Below are 13,214 nucleotides of genomic sequence, written 5' to 3'. Positions count from 1 at the left end.
ACATTATAGGAAGAGTATCTTAGTTGCCAGGAACATAGTGCCCAGGGATGGCTGCAGTGATGACAAGGAGTGAGCTTTAGAAGAGCTACTTTGAAAAAAAAAAAGCAATAAATTTTATAATTAACACAAGAGCATTTTAAAAGTATTAGTGTCAAATAATTTATGGTCAGGCCCATTTTCAAATTAATATTTTACAGTGTCTTTATACATTAATATTTTATATGTCTTTAAATATGGATACTTTGGTGATAAAAGTAACCACACAATGGAGTATGATGCCTGAGCTAACAAATTGTCCTATTCTAAATTTCTTTCTAAGTTAAACATTTAAACAAATTTAAAATATCTCTTTGTAGTAGAGATTAATTATACTCTACCTTCATATTATCATACTTGGGGTGAAGTTCATACTTCAGCTTCTTTCTATCTTTTACTCATTTTTATCTAAGGAAAGATAAATGACTCTCCCATGGACAGATCATCTTTCATGGTTATACTTTCAGGATAGTATCAAAATCTGGATTGTAGCTTTCTATTCAACTTGTGTTCTCCATATTGTTTTTTTCAAAACAATAATAAAATGTATATTTATCTTTTTTCTATCTGTTGACTACCACTTTTTCTTCTTGAATAGTTTCTAATTCAGAAATATAGTAAGAGAAGTATAATTAATTATAACATCAAAGCCAAAATGTCTGTATTCCTGATGACATCTTTTCACAAGTAAATTGTAAGATACTGTATATACAATCAAAATACTGTAATTAAACTTATTCTGACTGCATATATTTTCAATGGGAGAAAAATTGATACCAAGTTATTGCTACTCAAACTAACTGGTATTCACTTAACAGTTTTTGTAGGTTTTTAGTTAACACATTTATAAAGCATATTTTAATGGATACCTCTGAATATTTATTTCCACATATTCTTATTCAGTTGATTCAAACGCCTTTAACAAAATAGTCTTGTCCTTTGATTTACGTGTGTGTGTGTGTGTGTGTGTGTGTGTGTATGTGTGTGTGTGTGTTGATACCATAAATCCATTAAAGGTAAACTTTTTTGGTGATTCATTTTACATGTAAAAATTTACAATATTCCCATCTCCTTATTCAAATCCCCTCATGTGACTACTGGTCACCTGTTAGAATCACCTGGGGATCTTTGAGAAAATACTCATTACTGGGTTTCTCTTCTAGAGATTCTGATTTAGTTATTCTGGAGAAGTATCTGGCTGTGAATCATTTAAAAAGTTTCCATGTATTCCGTATATGCCAAGGTTGAAAACACTACACTGGGCAATAGTCCTAGAAAGCAATTTTGTGGATTATGTGTCAAATTCACCTAAGAGCAGAAATATACAAAAATACAGACTCAAGGGCTCTAATCCTTAGGATTATAATTCAGTACATCTTGGGGGTGGTGTTTTTTGTGATTCCAAAGTGTGGTCAGGTTTGGGAAACTTGACCTCCATCAAGTCTCTCTTCTCTTAGTTACTTACTTTCTAGCACCATGGACAGTATCCTTGACTTAAAAATCATGAGCTGGAATGGTAGAATTCCATAGTTTTTGAGTGAAAGGGATCGTTGAGATTAAAAACAAAAAAAGTACCATGTTTTCCAAGTGAGAAAAGTAATCATCTACAAATTTTAAAATATTTTACAAAACTCACACAAGCAGGGTGAACAGTGCTGACAGTCTTATTGTTCATCATTTTTCTCAATTCTTCATTTACATTGGATTTCTTTATTTTGTGCAACACACATTGTCCATCCCCTAGATCCCATTTGTTTTGTAAACGTCTTCTCCTCACCAGGTTCAAGTGACACTTTCTCATGAAGTCATCTCTGATTTCTCAGACTAAGTCAGTTATGGTTATCGTATGCTTTTTATAGATTCATGTTTGTACACTTCATATTTTTATATCAATGTGTAATTAAACAATAAACAGTGTGATTATTAGAATAAAGTTGTCTTCTACCAGACTGTCAACTCCAAAGTCTGTGACTATTTTTGCTTATCTTTGTGCCCTTTACCCTAGCACAATGTTCAGTATGTAATAGACATATAATAAATATGTTTATTGAATTGAATTTATTAGCAACCATAATGTGATGGAATTTTATTTGTGCTAACTTAAAATCTAATGAAATTTCTTGCTCATGCCATTTACTTTTGACTTCAGTGTGCTGTTTATGACCAATATTAACATGTGCAAGAGGATCTTTTACTATCACATAAAAGTTCTTTATGACAGTAAGCTGTTTGCTATTTTCAATTACTTATGAGTTATAAGGAAAAATGTACTGGCTTGTCAAAAAGAAGAGATATTTTAGGGTGTCTACTGAGGAAACTGTAAGATACATTTTTTTTTCCTGCAGTTATATATAGCACTCTCTGTGGAGAGATAGTTGATAGATAGATAGATAGATATAGATATAGATGTAGACACAGCTATAGATATATGGTGTGCTATTTTTCCAATTCAGCAACACCCACTGTATGAAAACTGATGAGATTCAAATATTATTAATATGCTAACAGAAACATATTCCAATATTTACATTTAGTCATTAGGTTATCTCATACAGTTACTTGCATAGCTCTACATATCACTGTTTTGATGATGACAGGCAAATAAGTATCTCTAGTCTTCTAGCCTTTCCCTTGAACTCCAGGCTGCTATATTATCTTCCTGACTACTCAGCTTCCCCACATGGATGTCTAATAGGAATCTCTAACTTAAGTAAACCTGACAGCTTCTAATCTCCAAATTTCTCATTCTCCCCTACCCCCCGCTCAATCTTTCCCACTTCAGTAAATAACACTTTAATTCATTGAGCTGCTCAGGGCCAAAAAATGTGTATATATATATATATATATATATATATATATATATACCAAAAAAGAGTAGTCATTTAAAATTCCTCTGTCTTCCTCAGCTCTCCTTTCTAATCAAGCTATGTCAGCAGCACCTTCAAAATATTTCCTGTATCTTGCCACCTCTTACCGTTTCCACTGCTCTCAACTCAGTCCAAGCTAAACTAATCTTCTCACTGGCCTCTGTGTCTACTCTTGACCCTTACTTAGCAACCAAAGTGAGTAAATAAATCAGGCCATGTGGCTCCTATGCACTAACTCTCCAATAACTCCCCAACTCACACAGCACAAATGCCATGCCTGCAAAGCTAATATGATGTGTCTCCCTGCACCCTTTCTGATCTTAAATTTTGCTCTTCCCCCCTGGACCCCACCCAGCTCACTCTGCTCCAGTTCACTTGCTTTCTTGTCGGGGAATATTCAAGAACATTCCTGCCTCAGACCCTTTGGAAAATCCGTTCCTTCTGACTGAAACATGTTGCTCCCAGTTCACCAGAGTGGCTTCCCTCATTTCATTCAAATTTCTTTTCACTGGTTATGTCTCTGGAACAAAGCCTTCTCTCCTAGGAAACTTTTTGATATTAGCCTATATGTTCTTTTTTACTCCTCTATCATGGTTTATTTTATTTTCAAAATACTTAAAACTACCTAACATTTTATTAAAATACTTAAAACTACCTAACATTTTATTATCTGACAAATTAAGTTTAACAAATTCTGGTAAATGGAATTCCAAAGGAGATATGAGCCTTAGTTATGTGCAGTTACCTTTAAGATCTTGGGGGTGTTGAATGATGTGGGTATTTCTAAGGCCTGCAGAATGGATTCTCATTGGGAATATAAAGAGGAGTACCAATGACTATATAGACAATTTATTGAGAAGCAAAGAATGCAGTGTGTAGACTGGGAATAGTGGCCAAGTTATCAGATAAAAGCAATTCTGTGAGTCTTTGCCTTTAATGGGATGATTAAGGCATTACTATGTTATTCATATATTTCTCAACTTAGTTTCCCATGGAATTCAGTGATTTTTTGGTGTTCTTTTTTGTGTCATTATTTTTTTCTTTCAAACTTTGAAACTGGTACTTTTTCCATGTAGTACCCAAATACCCAAGTAGTTGATATCAACAACTACTAAGAAAAGTTTTACTGAAGAAAAGTTATTGTTCCTGATTAAGTACAGGATACAAAACTGAATAAGAAAAATAACAAATCCCATATGATTCTACTTAAGTACCTAAAGTAGTTTAAATTACAGAGACTGAAAGTAGAATGGTGGTTACCAGGGTCTGGGGGAAGAGGAGAATGAATTGTTTAATTGGTACATAGATTAAGTTTTGCAAGATGAAAAAGAGTTCTGGAGATGGGTAGTGAATGTATTTAATGCCACAGAATTTTACACTTAAAAATGGTTAAAATGGTAAGTTTTATGTTACATGTATTTTATAATAATAATAATAAATTAAATAAACTGTGCCTTCAAAGAGCTTTTAATCTAGTTAGTATGACATGTGAACAGCAAAGACAGTTTATGGGCCAGACTTAAGATGCTGGTGAGGGTATAAGATGACCACTGTGTTCAGTTCTGTCAGATCAGTGCTGTGACAATTGGAAGTCATAGCCTTGACTCAAAAGTGAAGGTATCTGCTAAATAAGGCAACTTAATTCAGCTAAATGTGCCTTGATAAAATGACTCAGCAGAATGTACTTGGAGGTCAGTTCTCCTCTGTTCAGCAAGAAGGGAATGCTGAGTTTTGCCCAATAAGTACTGCTCATGGCTTGGGTAGAATGCTGACAAAGTTTGAAATTGTCCTCTTGCTGTTTTAGAGGTTCTGGATTTCCTGTCTTTTCTAGTCTGATCCTGTAGTTCACCCAGACTAGTGCTGATCACGCTTTTGTCTGTCAGTGAATGTGGAGAGCCTTGGAAAAGAATTCTATCAGTCTTTGATTTTTTTCTTTGTTTTGATAATTTTTAAAAATTTAGTTGAGGCAGAGAGCTTTGCAAAACTCTTCAGATAACATGACTCTTGGTTATTGTTCTAATCCTGCTAGGGTTACCATGAATGACTAGAAAACAGACATGATGGCAGGGAGGGTTGAGGATGAAATATATGTGTGATATGTGTGTAGGCATAAGACGGATATGGGAGAATTATTAATAGGCAGATGGTAGGGTTACATCAAGATAGATTCTAATTTAATAAGGCTTCAGCAGTGCCCAAGAATCTTCACGTTGAAAAAGAACCCCAAGTTCTTTTATAGAAACTTTGAAATAACATAAAAAGAAAACCAAACAGCTTAAGCTGAATGTTTGGCAATAGAGTATATTGGCAAACAAGCTAGCAAGAAGACTAGAGATTTAAGTTTTCATTTAAGCTCCCTCACTGTAGATGAAAGATGTAAACTGTACCTAAAAGTGGAAATAGCAATGGGGCAAAAAGAGAAAAGTCAGTAACACAGTAATTTATTTCATTCAGATCATTGGATTAGGGATCTTTAAGTAAAATTGACTGAATTTTTATTGAACAGTGGTCAATTACATCTATTGATCGAATTAATTGATAGAATTAGTAGGCTGTTTCAGTGTCACTGAAACAGTGTTTTTAATCCCTGTTTCTTGGCCTCTGTTATGTCAGAAAAAAAGAATTAAATTACTGGTAAGGTCACTGAGGGGCTTTGAAAGGTAGTATAATGCAGGAAAAAAATAGACAGAATTAGGGCTGAATCTAGAGTCTGTTCTTTATTTTTGTGCTGCTACTACTGCCATTACCACCATGACTATCACTGTTATCCCTCCTATTTTTGAGTACCACTAGACATAAGACATTATTCTAATATTCAGAACCACTTATAGCTAGCAGTTTTCACTCTCTTTTGCAGATGAGTGAGCTACAGCTCAGAGAGGTTGTGACTTGCCTAAGATCACATAGCTTGTAAATGACAACACAGATCAAAAGTTTCTTCTGACAAATAGAGGACTTCCCATCTACTCCCAATTCTAGATGGATAATCTTAGCATAATTTATTGTCTGGATCTTAATTTTCTCGTTTTCTAAGTAGAAATAATACCTCACAGTGTCATTGTGAGGATGAACTAAGACAGCGACTGATTTGTAGGTTATAAAGAACTTTATTACTATAGTGTCACAGGTTTACTAGTCTTCTCCCAATACTCATGTTCTATTCCTTTCATAGCATAGGAAAGACATTTTTGTTGGATACATGGACTCCCAAATTTAGCTTGCCCACTCCCTCAATGCTTCTGTACCTCTTTGCTGCTAAGTATGGCCGTGTACCAATGAGATGAAAGCAGAAGAGTGTGGCTTCTGCAATTTTCCTTTTATAAGAAGCAGCTGCTAAGTGTCCCTTTTTCCACTGCTCTATTCCTTTCTTCCACCCATCTGCCTAGGGATGGCAGAGCCGTGAGGAGAAGAGGACAGGTTGGGTCCCAAAGGATCCCATTGAGAAAAGCTACATACCAGCCTTAGGCTGCCCAACTCCAGACATTTACATGAAAGAGAAATAAACTTTATTCGTCTTCAAAATCTTAAATAATATAATATACATGATAAAAATTGTTAGCTATTTAATATTTTAATGTTATGTGTAATATTATATTAGAATGATAATATTATATATTTTATAAAATACATTATATATAGATACAGGTAATCTATATATCTATATACACGGAGAGAGATATAGAGATTAGTTTTGAAAGGGGAAATGGAAGCAAAAATATTCATTTCATTAGAAAATTGATTTTAGACTATAAAAATAAAAAAAGTATATATTTTAGACACTTTGCTATAAAGAAGAAAAGTCTAATCCATAGTTGCATGAGCTTAGGGCTACAACTATTTTAAGTTCACACATGTTATTCTATTTTTTAATATGATTTCTTAAAATCTAGTCTTCATAAAAATGTGTTCCTGAGAACACTAAACATTCCCATGGGATGTTAATCAGTGCTATAAGGAAAAGGGGTTTGGTAAATATACTATTACTAGTGGGGATTCATTGAAAATCTTGTTTGCAAATACCATTAGTGAGTTTTCCAATTCATATAATGCTTTTGAAAAGCAGTTTGGCAATATGTATTAGGGGCCGAGAAAATACGTATGCATTTTCACCCAGTGTCCTATCTCCAGAAATACACCCTAAAATAATCCAAAATATAACAAACTTCACACAGGTAAAACAGTGTGAATTTTTCGCATTATTCAGAAAGATAAATTAACAGTGACTTTTTTTTTCTTTTTTAAAAAAAATATGACATTACAAAGAGACATCTAAAATGAACTAATTACATACATCTAGAAAGTTTCCAAAACACAAAAGGAAAGATTTTTCATTTTTACAAATTAGACTTTTATGTAAATTTCAGATTTTTCAATTTCATCCTTCTCTTACGGCAATTTTCATTTTAATGTGACTTTGAAAGGCATTCCTATTTTAACTTTTAGCTTGGGAGACATGAAAACAATGATATCATATGACCTCTTGGCCACTGCTAACTCATCTGGTTGGTTCCCTGTCCAGAATGACTTGTTGGCATTAGAGAGAAACAGAGTGGCTCTCCACATATAGAGTTTTACCAAGAAAATTTCTGCAAGGTCCTTTCCTCTAACTATCACACCAGCTACCTCCCACTGCCTGCCCAAAGTACATTGGGCTTAATTATCTGGATATTCTTGGGGCCTTAGACATTAGAGCTACAATCATGTATTTTGTTTGTATCTTTTAATTAAGTCAAATATAATTAGTTTAAGAATTTAAAAAAATGCTCATCTCACCTTTCTGAATAATGTGAAAAAATATACAACAGTAAAAAGCTGATCAAACAACATCTTTGACTTTTAGTTCAATGATTAAGTATTTTATATTATATACATTAAATTGAAGAGTTTGCCTCCTCTTTGCCTCTTGTCTCTGCTTATCCTTCTCCCTCTACGTGGAGAACACTGTTCTAATCCTCTTTCACCAAGACCACTTCTTTTTGATCCTCAGATCTTAGTTTAGACATCATTTCCTCCAGAATATCTGTCCAAATGCTCCAGTCCTGTGTTAGGAATTCTTCTTATGAATTATAAAAAATCTTCTTTGTCTCATTATAGCGCTTGCCAAATTACATTGAAAAGACCCCATTTACTTCACATATACTTGCAAATAAGTAGTTAGCAGCTTGCAGAAAAGGATCAAGTCTTTATGATTATTTCAGAATCTAGCACAATGCTTAATATTGAATTGTACTTATGGTTGAATTCCACTGGTAAAACATCCATGTTGAAGGCATATTACAAAGCAGTATATAAACTTTACATACTATAATAACAACTGCTTCATATACCGTTTCCAAAAGTATATCCAATAAAGCAATAGTTATAGGACACATTCTATGGTCAAGAAAGTCAAATTTGTTGGGAACATTCTGTACATTCTATTCATCCTCTTAAGGCTTCTCCATTTATATCAGCATAATAGAAGCACAGTGAGAACCTGTACAAAAGAATCCTGTTACCTTTTAACTCATTATTTTTCAAATGTATTTAACACCAAAATCCCCTTTCCTTGTAGAATTGATTAACATCTTAAGGAAATAGTATTCTCAGGAATAAATTTTGAGGGAGGCTAGATTTAACTTTTTTTTTTTTAAATTATAGTTCTAGGCTTATGTAATTTGGGGTTAGTTTTTTCTCTTTATGCCAAACTTTTTATTACATATACTGTTAATTCTGGCATATTGTTACATTATTTTTATAATCTAAAAGCAATTTTTAAATGAAATCCACTACACTTTCAAAATGACTCAATATGCAAATAAGTGTGAGTGCTCATAGACAATTTGTTCTTGAAAACATGCAGCTTTTTCACAATTTTTTATTGTGGTAAAATACACATAAGATTTTTACCATTTTAATCATATTTAAATGTACAATTAAATGGTGTTAAGTACATTCATATTGTTGTGCAACCATCACCAACATCCGCCTCAAGAAATATTTTTGTTGTATAAAACTGAAACTCTATATGCATTAAATAGTAACTCCCTTTCCCCCTCTCTTCCCAACTCCTGACAACCAATATTCTACCTTCTATTTTATGATTTTGACTACTCTAAATATTTCACATGAATGAACCATAGGTTAATTTTCTTTCTGTGATTGGCTTCTTTCATTTAGCATAGTGTTCTCCAGGTTGTAGGATATGTCAAAATTTCCTTCCTTCTTAAAGCTAAATAATTTTTCATTGTATATATTGTTGTATGGGTTACTATTTGCATGGAATATCTTTTTACATCTTTTCATTTGCTGGTTCATGTTTTTTTATTTTTTTTTTAATTTTTTTTTAATCCACTCTGCCAATCTGTATGTTTTGATTGGAGAGTTTAATTCATTTCTTTTAAAGTAATTACTGACAAGGAAAAACTTACTTCAGTCATTTACTATTTATATTCTCTATGCCTACAAAATTTTTTCCTTTGTTTCCTGTATCACATCTTATTTTGTGGGTTTTTTTTGTGTGTGTGTACTGAAACATTTAAAAGTTCCCTTCTCAGTTTTTTGTGTATAGTTTATAGCTATTTTCTTTGTGATCAACATGCGGACTGTATGTAACATCTAAAGTTATAATACTCTAATTTGAATTTATACCAGCTTCACTTCAATAACATAAAAAAGGGCTCTACTCCTTTAGAGCTCCATCCCCACCTTTTTAGTTATTGGTGTCACAAAATTACATCTTTACACATTATGTGTCCCAAAACATAAACTAGTGATATTTTAAAGCATTATTCTCTTAAATTATGTAGAAAATAAAATGTGGAATTATAAATCAAAATTACAATAATACTAGCTCTTGTAATTGTCCATGCATTACCTTTACTGTGACCTTTATTTCTTTATACAGCTTCGAGTTACTGTCTAGTGCTCTTTTATTTCAATCTGCACAATTCTTTTTAGCATTTCTTGCAAGGCAAGTCCAGTGACAATGAACTTCCTCACCTTTTGTTTATCTGGGCATGTCTTAATTTTCCCTTACTTTTGAAGGACAATTTTTCTGGATACAGAATTCTTGATTAACAGATTTTTTCTTTTATTACTTTAAATGTTAGACCACTGCCTTCTGGACTCCAAAGTTTCTGATGTGAAATCTACTGATAATTGTATTGAACATTCCGTGTGTGTGATGAGTCACTTCTCTATTGCTGCTTTCAAGCTTCCCTCAAACTGCTTTGCTTTCAGCAGTTTGATTATAATGTGTTTTGATGTGAACCTTTTTGAGTTTATCCTATTTGAACTTTGTACAACTTTTTCAATGTTTACATTTTAATCAAATTTGGGAAATTTTCAGCCATTATGTCTTCAAATATCCTCTCTGAACTTTTCTCTCTCTCCTATCCTTCTAAGACTCCTACCACTTGATAACGTTCCACAGATCCCTTAGGCTTTGCTTAATTTTCTTTGATTTTTACTTTTTCCCATCCTCAGATTTAAAACTTTGAATTGTCCTATCTTCAGGTTCACTGATTCTTTTTTCTGCCTGCTCAAATCTGCTTCTGAATCACTCTAGTGAATTTTTCATTTCAGTTATTGTACTTTTCAGCTCCAAAATTTCTTTTTGGTTTCTTTTTAGATTTTCTCTTCATTGGTATTTCTATTTTGTTCATAAATCATTTTCTTTTTGACTGTCTTTACATATTCCTTTAGGTGTTTGGACATCTTTAAGACAGTTTTAAATTCCTTGTCTAGTAGATGTGCCATCAAGTCTTTTTCAGGAATCTTTTCTGTTATTTATATATTTTTAAATTATTTTGAATGGGCCATATTTTCCTGTTTCTTTGTATGTCTTGTTTGTTGTTGTTTTTGTTGTTGCTGAAAACTGCACATTTGAATCTAATAATGCAGTGACTCTAGAAATCAGATTCTCCCCATTTCCCAGAGTTTTCTGTTTTTCTGTTTGTTTCTGTGTTTGGTTTTGATTTCTGTAGGCTATCTCTGTGCTGAGGATGAGCCTATAGTATAAACTTAAGTTTAAGGTATAAACCTAAGGTCTTTACAGATCTTCCCAAGCCTGTGCCTTTCCCTAGGCATATGATTTTGTACGTACAGTTGCTTTTGAATATTTGGCTCCCACAAGGGGGAAAAATAAAAAAAAAAAATGGAAGGAGTGAAATGTTCTAGTCCTTTAAGTTGCCTAGAAGTCACTTCAGCTAGAGCAGGAGGGGCCTACAACAGTGGGGGAAAGTGCAACAACAATGACTGTCTGCCTCTGTGTCTGCCATTCTGTGCTCTGAAGCAGCAGTCAGAGATCAGAACACAGATCCCCAATATTTGTTGAACAAGATGCTTGTTGTCTACTGTGGCTCCTAAAAGCTGTATGTAAGCTGCTTCTGGAACATATGCACAACTGTCTGCCACCTGGCTAGGGGTAGGGGATAGGTGGTTCCTGTAGTGGTAAGAGCTGACCAAAATGCACTGCAATTTACTATGCAAGACTTCCCCTGGAAGTAACAAACCATCAGTAGACTTAGAGTTCCAATATAGTTGCATCAGACAGATTCTGCCAGTGTAATTGTTGTTGAGTGGGAAGCTACCTACTCTACCATCTTCTCATAGTCCTCTAACATTAAGCTTTTTAAGGGTCTTTTTAAATTTTCTTCTCTATGTCTTTTGTCATATTCTATAGCCAAGGGACAGGAAGAAAAGGAAACCTATAATTACAGATATGACAATGAAATCCTGGGTCCATAGAATACACCATACTGGCTCTTACCTGGAACTATATTAAATAATCCCAGGGGCCCTTAGCTGAATTACAACTAGCCAAGGTCCCTTAAAGGAAATATAGCTTTGGTCAAAATCTTTCTCCCTACCATGATTGTCTTCTGGTGAAGTGAAACAGAGCAGAGGGAGGCATTAGTAGGCCTGCTATTGTTGTAATAACAATAGTTTTATTTTATTATTAAGCACATCTTACCTGGACTTCATATGAAAGCTTTGAAACTAGAAGTTATGTTGTCTGAAGATGTGGACAATGTTGAACATCTTCTGTTTTTTCCTCTGTTCTTTTCTTTTTCTTCTTAAAAGTCTTTTCATTTTTAATACTAATGGAAAATATATGCTCTTTAGATTTCCACTCAGTTATACTGGAAGTGAAGGTGTGATTTTAAGTAAAGTGAGTCAATTTAAATATATTTCTTTACCAGAGGTAATTTCTTCAGTATTCTACAATTTTTCACATCTCATGTTTTCTCATTTTGGGATAATGGGGAAAATATTAGTCTACACCAATATGTAAAGAATAATTTATCGATGCTAACTGGCATGTGTTTGAGGTGATCAGATAAATCTGTAATTAACATTTTCCATTAAATATAGACTGTAGACAGGGCACTGTGACAGGCACTTTGTAAAGATCACCAATAATGAAAGATGTGTTGCTTAATTTTATAAAGTGTACCACTATCTGGAAGAAGGACAATGATTGGCATTATGCTAACAAACTGTCAGTTGATGGAGAGAAATTCTCTACACTCAGTTCATTAATTTTGGCGTCATCTTTCTACTGTTAAATTGGGTTTGCAAGATACCTTAACTTGCTATTCAAGGCCCTTTGTTTTTATGGCTCAAGCCCATATTTCAAACATGAGCTTTCATTGCACTCTGAGTATATTTTTCACTTCGTCACACTGGTTTTCTCACTCTCTCTATTCACACCTGTGGTTTCTCCTCATTGCATTTTAATTAACACAAGTTGTTTCTCTTTCCCTAATTCTTCCTAATCAAATTCTTTTCAACCTTTAAAACCAAACCCAATGCTATTTTTCTGTCAAGTGAATCCTTCCTCCTCTAACTTCTAATAATTCTTTTGTCTATATCAGCCATTTAGGAAGTACTCCACTGCTGACTTGTGACATTTCCTTTTTTTTTTTTAACCTAGTACTGACACTTTAAAGTTTATGAATACCATACTTAGGAAAAGTCTGCATTTAATTAGTTATCATTCTTTGATAGCTACTAAAGCATAGGCTTTTATCTTATTAAATACATTCCTTCAAAAATGTCACCACTATAAATTAAATATTGCTATTTTCTTTACATCTATACAGAAAAAGAGGCTCATAAACATTTATACATTTTAAATAAAATTGTATTTAGTTACAATAACTAAAATACATTTTCTAGCCCTAATAATGTTCAGCTTTTTTATATTTCTCTGAAATATTTATTATTTTCTAGTATTGTGTTTATTTTATTTATATAAATATCTCCCTAAATCATTTAGACTCTAAATAAGCATTACTTTTCTAACACTATGATCACTATATTATA

Source organism: Globicephala melas, chromosome 17 (genome assembly GCF_963455315.2).
Source record: "Globicephala melas chromosome 17, mGloMel1.2, whole genome shotgun sequence".
Taxonomy (NCBI): Eukaryota; Metazoa; Chordata; class Mammalia; order Artiodactyla; family Delphinidae; genus Globicephala; species Globicephala melas.
This window is presented reverse-complemented; position numbering follows the sequence as displayed.